The sequence below is a fragment of the Otolemur garnettii genome, unplaced genomic scaffold (genome assembly GCF_000181295.1).
Source record: "Otolemur garnettii isolate 467f Iridium unplaced genomic scaffold, OtoGar3 scaffold00142, whole genome shotgun sequence".
Lineage (NCBI taxonomy): Eukaryota > Metazoa > Chordata > Mammalia > Primates > Galagidae > Otolemur > Otolemur garnettii.
The window spans coordinates 1798996-1804934 of NW_003852537.1; the positions used below are offsets into that span (position 1 = coordinate 1798996).

Below are 5939 nucleotides of genomic sequence, written 5' to 3' on the forward strand. Positions count from 1 at the left end.
AAAAAAAAAAAATGATTTATGGCATAGTATGATTCTAGAGACGCCTCATGTCTTTTCTTTACCTCTAGTACAGAGTCATTCTGATGCATAGTTAGCCATGCCTCAGAATTGTGACTCTGACACACAATAGCGATGAAATCCTGCCCAAGTTACTTGATATCTCTAAATCTCACTTGTTAATTCTGTGAAGGGGGTATACCACTGACATTAATCAATAATAAGGCTGAGTGGAGGTGAATTAAGTAAGATAACTTGCAAAAGCAAGCAGTACAGCACCTAGCCCAAAATAGATCTCAGAAATTTAGTTCCCTTTCTTCCTTAGACCCAAGGCTTTTTTTTTGAGAGAGCCTCAAGCTGTCACCCTGGGTAGAATGCTGTTAAGCAATTCTCTTGCCTCAGCCTCTCAAGTAGCTGGGACTACAGGCACCCACCACAAATGCCCAGCTATTTTTTGGTTGCAGTTGTCATTATTGTTTTGGCAGGCTGGGGCTGGATTCAAACCCACCAGCTCTGGTGTATGTGGCTGGCACCTTAGCCCCCTTGAGATACAGGCAGCCCAGCCAGAACCAAGGCTTTTGAACCAACCCCATAAGTACTTGCCACTTAGTGTCCTCTAAACTTGAAAACAGTGACATATGCTACAAATTCTTGGTCCTATTCCTCTGGAACTTAAAAGTATTCCTACAAATGGGAATTTCTGTTCCCTGTTTAGAGTTAGTTTTCAAAACTGTGATTCATCTATTCGATAATTACTCTCATTACCCAACCCAGCAACATCAGGTACTCCAACAAGGTCACCACACCCAGTGTTCAGACAGGTTTCAATTCCAGGTGCCAGCCTCACCAGCACACCATTTTTTATGCAGAATTTGTTTCAGGATAAGATTAGATAACTAAATCAAAATACCACCACTCTTCCTCAGAAACAAGTTTTAATTTTCCAAAATGATCCCCTCCTTTATTTGTGATTAGCAGATGAACCCCAGGTCTCAGAATACATTGCTGTAGGAAGCAGCCAAATAGTTCCTGCCCCCTAATGGGCCAAAAACATTCTCTTGACAGTCTCCCCTTTGTTTTTAGATACCTGAAAACTCCAGAGTCTATCTGAAACTAAAGGTTAGATAAAATTGAGAATAGGCAGAACTAGGATAATTTGGGTAACTGAAGCAGTAACTTGAAGAACACAGAAGGTTCCAAAACCTAAGTATGAGAACAGATGGCTTTATAATCAAAGATTCTAAGCTATAATTTATTAAGCTCCTACCATGTTCCCAGCAGTGTTGCAAATAACAGGATGGGCCAGAAACCTAAATAAATCTGACACCATTCTGGTTGTCAAGTCTGACGGGGGTGGGAGGTGATAATAAGGGAGGTAGGGGTGAAAAGGATGATAGATATGCATAGAATGCCCAGAAGCAGCAATAATAGCTAATATTTAGTTAAAAAAAAAAAAAAAAAAACTACTCTGGGCCAGAACTATTCCAAGCAATTTATGCAAATTAAGTTCACTTGGTCACTTGAGCCTCAAAGAGCCCCACCAAGACTCTTCTTATTGCCGATGAGAAAACAGGGACAGAGAAGCAATCTTGCCAGGGTCCCCAACAGAGTAGTGCTGCCAGGATTAGCACTTTGGCAATCCTACATGAAAGGTTCCACGAAAAAAAAACCGGAGCGCAGAGAGGGCAATTTTGACTTGGGGGCAGGCGGCAGTCATGGGGGTGTGGGGGGAATCTTGATGAAATCGGGAGGTTTTTCGCGAATGCCCCTTAATAAAAGAAGGATTAAGGGCTGCCCTAGAAAGGAGGCAAACATTCCATGGGCACCTATTGTGTACGGGAACCTATATAAAGGCTAAAAAAAAAAAGAGATAAAAAGATCCTCTGTGACGCTCGTTAACACAATTACACTGACTATGATATATGCCCACAGTAGAGGTGCAAACAGGGCTATAGGGGCGTAGAGGGAGCCTTAATTCTGGTATCGGAGACGGCTTAGCTCTTGAAAATCTAGAGAAAATCCACCTTTCTGTAGGAATCCGAGGGGCTCGGAGGAAACCCACAAAAAACAGGGATTCTCGCCCCTCGGGAGGCCCGGGCAGGGAGACCCCACTGGCCCCTCAGCCTCGCGCCTTGCGGCCTAAGCCCCCGACTCACCGCCCCCGCAGGTCCAAGTCCGGTGCGAAGCCGTGACAGTGGAGGCCCACAGGGAAATAAACTAGTGTTTGCTGCCCCTTACCTGGGGTGGGGGAAGGTTGGACGGGATCGGAGCGGAGAATTCGCGGACTCTGGTCAGTCGACGCGAACAGGCTCCGCGGGCGCGGGCGGAGGACCGAGGCCCAGAAAGAGAGGCTGACAGATCCCGGAAACGGCCACGGCGCCTGCGCAGCCCGGCTGCGTGGGCGGTCTGCGCACGCGCACAGTTCGGGCGCGAGGGCGGGGCCTGGGCCGGGTGTAGTGGGGAGGGTCGGAGTCCCACAGGCTACAGTGGCTACTCAAAGGCAGCGGTCGGATAGCCAGCCTTGGAACATTGAGGGTTTCTCAGGTGCTTTTTGTCTGGAGATGAGCGGAGGATTGGGACCCTTTTGGGGCTCCCAGACCTGATGAACGACTAGGTTTCTCTTTCTTCACAGAACCTGGGCCAGAGCGATCTTAGCGCGGCTGCCTGCAGGAAGCCTCCTCTTCCTTTATGCTCCGTCTCTAGAAAGACCCAAAGGAAACTTCTGGACCCTTCCTGGTTTAAGTGTGCCCTGCTTCCAAGATAGCACCACTAGAAAGAAGACTTGAAGGAACTTATCAACTCCACCGGTACCCGTGAAGATAGTGTGCTTGCTGTGCAGTGCACTCTTATATAAGGTGCCCTGAATCCCACTTCCAGCTAGGCAAGCATCTTTTGTTAGAGTATTTGCTTGGTAGAGAAAGGACAGCATGCATGAAAAGCAAGGATTCCTCGTGTGTCTGCAACTTAACACTAACCCGTCCTCAATTATAAGGAGTTAGCGCCCAGAGCCAAAGTACCAGCAGTGTTGCGTTTGGATCTCACCTCTTTACAAAGTACACTTTCTTCTTTGGAGGAGTTTATAATCTGAGTAGATGAGAACAATACATAAAAATTAATACCAGACTCTTTACGATAAATGACAAATGTTAGTGGGGGTGGGGGTGGAGGGGGACGGACTTTTGCCCTCTATCTCTGGTTCTGTCTTTGAATCAGTATTTTGCAATGTAGCCTAACCAAAGCTTATCATTTGATGCCTTTCGTTTCATATTTTATGAGTCACTCTAGACAGTAGAATCTTAGCTCCAAATGGGGATCTTTAAGTTAAGCCACCTTGACTCAGCGCCCATAGCACATTGGTTACGGCACCATCCACATACACCGAGGATGGCGTGTTCAAACCTGGTCCAGGCCATCTGAACAACTGCAACAAAAAAATAGCCAGGCGTTGTGGGGGGCGCCTGTAGTCCCAGCTACTTGGGAGGCTGAGATAAGAGAATCGCTTAAGCCCAAGAGCTGGGGGTTGCTGTGAGCTGTGACGCCATGGCATTCTACCCAGGGCGACATAGTGAGACTCTGTTTCAAAAAAAAAAAAAAAAAGTTAAAAGAAAAGAATAAGTTAAGCCACCTTATTCTGTAACTGAGGAAACAGGTCCTAGAGTGTTTTGAGACTTGAAAACTTTGATACAAGCATGGTCAAGGCTTTCCTCCTGCTCTGGCCTTCTCTATTATGCCATCATAGCCTGGCAAAACAGCCATTGGTGTTCCAAGGAAGGTGGGTTATTCCTAATGTTTGTTTTTTAGACTCGTGTGATGAGACTGATATAGTACCCAAAATGAGGGACTCTGGCTTTTAAAAAATTAGTACCAGGGGAGGTAGAACTTAGTGGGAACTGGGAGGAAAAGAGGAGTTGACACTGCCATGGGATAGCTTTGTGTGTGGGAAGGTTCTTCTGAGACACGAAAAAAGGAAACAGAGTCCAGAGTACAGTGTGGATAACTGGGCCATTTATTCCTTTGAGTGTGAGTGGGTTGAATTCAAAAAGGAAGTCAGTGTGAGGGGCAAGGTGGGATGGGAATTTAAGGGTCTAGATTTCTGGTTTAGTGCACTCATCACTTTCTGGGCGGGACTTGTGTACTCGGCCCTGTTTGGTGGGCTTTTGCTCTGGGCTTTATTTTGTGGGCCCATGTGTTCAGCACTATTTGGCAGACCTTTGTGTTCGACCCTGTCAGTGTGCTTTCTGATTAGATTTGAATTGGATTTGGTCGAAGATTCAAGTCATCAAAAATTTGGTATTGTGTTAAGTATTTTGTGCAATGCGTAGAGGAGTAGAGTAAGATCCCTCTGTCCTCAAGGAACTTTGAGACTAGGATAAGTCTAGTTAGTAAATTATTTATTTTACTTTTATTTCTTTGTAGAGATGGGGGCTTGCTATGTTGCCCAAGCTTGAGTGCAATAACTGTTCACAAATGCAGTCGTTATGCACTACAGCCTCAAATTCCTGAGTGCAAATGATCCTGCCTTAGCCTCCTGAGTATCCAGGACTACAGTTGCATGCACATCTTGCCCACATTATTTCATTTTATTTTATCTTATTTTATTTTATTTATTTTTTTGGAAACAGAATCTCAGTTTATCACCCTCAGTAGAGTGCGGTGGCATCATAGCTCACAGGAACCTCAAACATCTGGGTTCAAGTGATCCTTTTGCCTCAGCCTCAGGAGTAGCTGGGACTGCAGATGCCTACTGCAACACTTGGCTATTTTTCAGAGATGGGGGTCTCACTTTTGCTCAGGCTGGTCTCAAACTCTTAAACTCAAGCAATTCACCCATGTTTGCCTCCCAGAGTGCTGGGATTACAGGCTTGAGCCACCATGCCCAGCCACCAATATAATTTTAAATACAAAGAAATGCACAATGCCTTGAACCTGAAAACTCCTGGTCAATGTTGAATGAAAGTGTGAATGAATGAAAGTCTGAAATGTCAAGGGACACCAGAGGTAACTCTAGTTGATAATGGGAGGAGGGGCTTATATAGACACATGAGTAATATAACCGTAGTTTAGAATGATTACATGTTTGTAGAGGCCAAAGAATTTCCTGCTGTTCAGGAGAGCTTTGATTTAATAACTAGAATGTGGATTTGGAAAGTCTGAAGATTGCTTCTTGCTTGTGCCACCAGCTGAATCAGTGAACACTAAGTCCTTGTCTGCCCATAATGCCTGCCACCTACTCACCACTAAGACTGTTGGAAATATTACTGAACCAATGCCTATAAAAGCTGTAAGTAAGAAGAGATGAAAATGTAAATGCATATTCTGTGTTAGTACCTAATAATAATTCTTATGCTTTGGTATTCCTTATTGCTGGGTATGGTCCCAGTAGGGAAAGCTTTCTATAGAAAGGATTTTGTACAGTTCAGTACAGATAAACTGAAAAATGCTGGTGGATTTTTCTACTCTAGGCTGCTCATCTCGTTCATTTCCATAGATAAACCCAGTTTATGGGCATGTTGGGGCATAAGGTGGTCTCAAGTGGTATTTAAATAGCGTGCTATTACAAATACTGTACTTATAAGCATGCAAGCATACTTAGGAATACTATGTACTGTTTATCTAATTTGATAAGTGAAATCTGTAATCCACTGGCCTGTAAGTTTCCTGGAGGCCAGGGTGACTTATTACATATTTTGTTTCTAGCACATTTTTTCATGTGCAAGAGTGTGAACATGAAGCTCAAAGCTCACACTCAAAGGAAATGTTCTTTGGAATATTTCAGATTTTTGGATTTTGGATGTTCAATGATATGTTTTTGTTTTTGTTTTTTTGAGACAGAGCCTCAAGCTATCCCCCTGGGTAAAGTGCTATGGCATCACAGCTCACAGCAACCTCCAACTCCTGGGCTCAAGTGAGTCTCTTGCCTCCGCCTCCCAAGTAGCTGGGAC

The 5939-nt window shown here is 44.6% G+C and overlaps 1 protein-coding gene across 1 annotated transcript in view; it reads right to left on the minus strand.

The window, feature by feature from the left end:
- ARPC1A (actin related protein 2/3 complex subunit 1A) overlaps positions 1–2358 on the minus strand; it is a 44286-nt gene extending 41928 nt beyond the window's left edge. Inside the window, exon 1 of the mRNA XM_003798884.2 lies at positions 2236–2358. The gene's annotated coding sequence lies outside the window, so the exon portion shown is untranslated. The remainder of the gene's footprint in view (positions 1–2235) is intronic.
- Positions 2359–5939: the final 3581 nt, after the last annotated feature.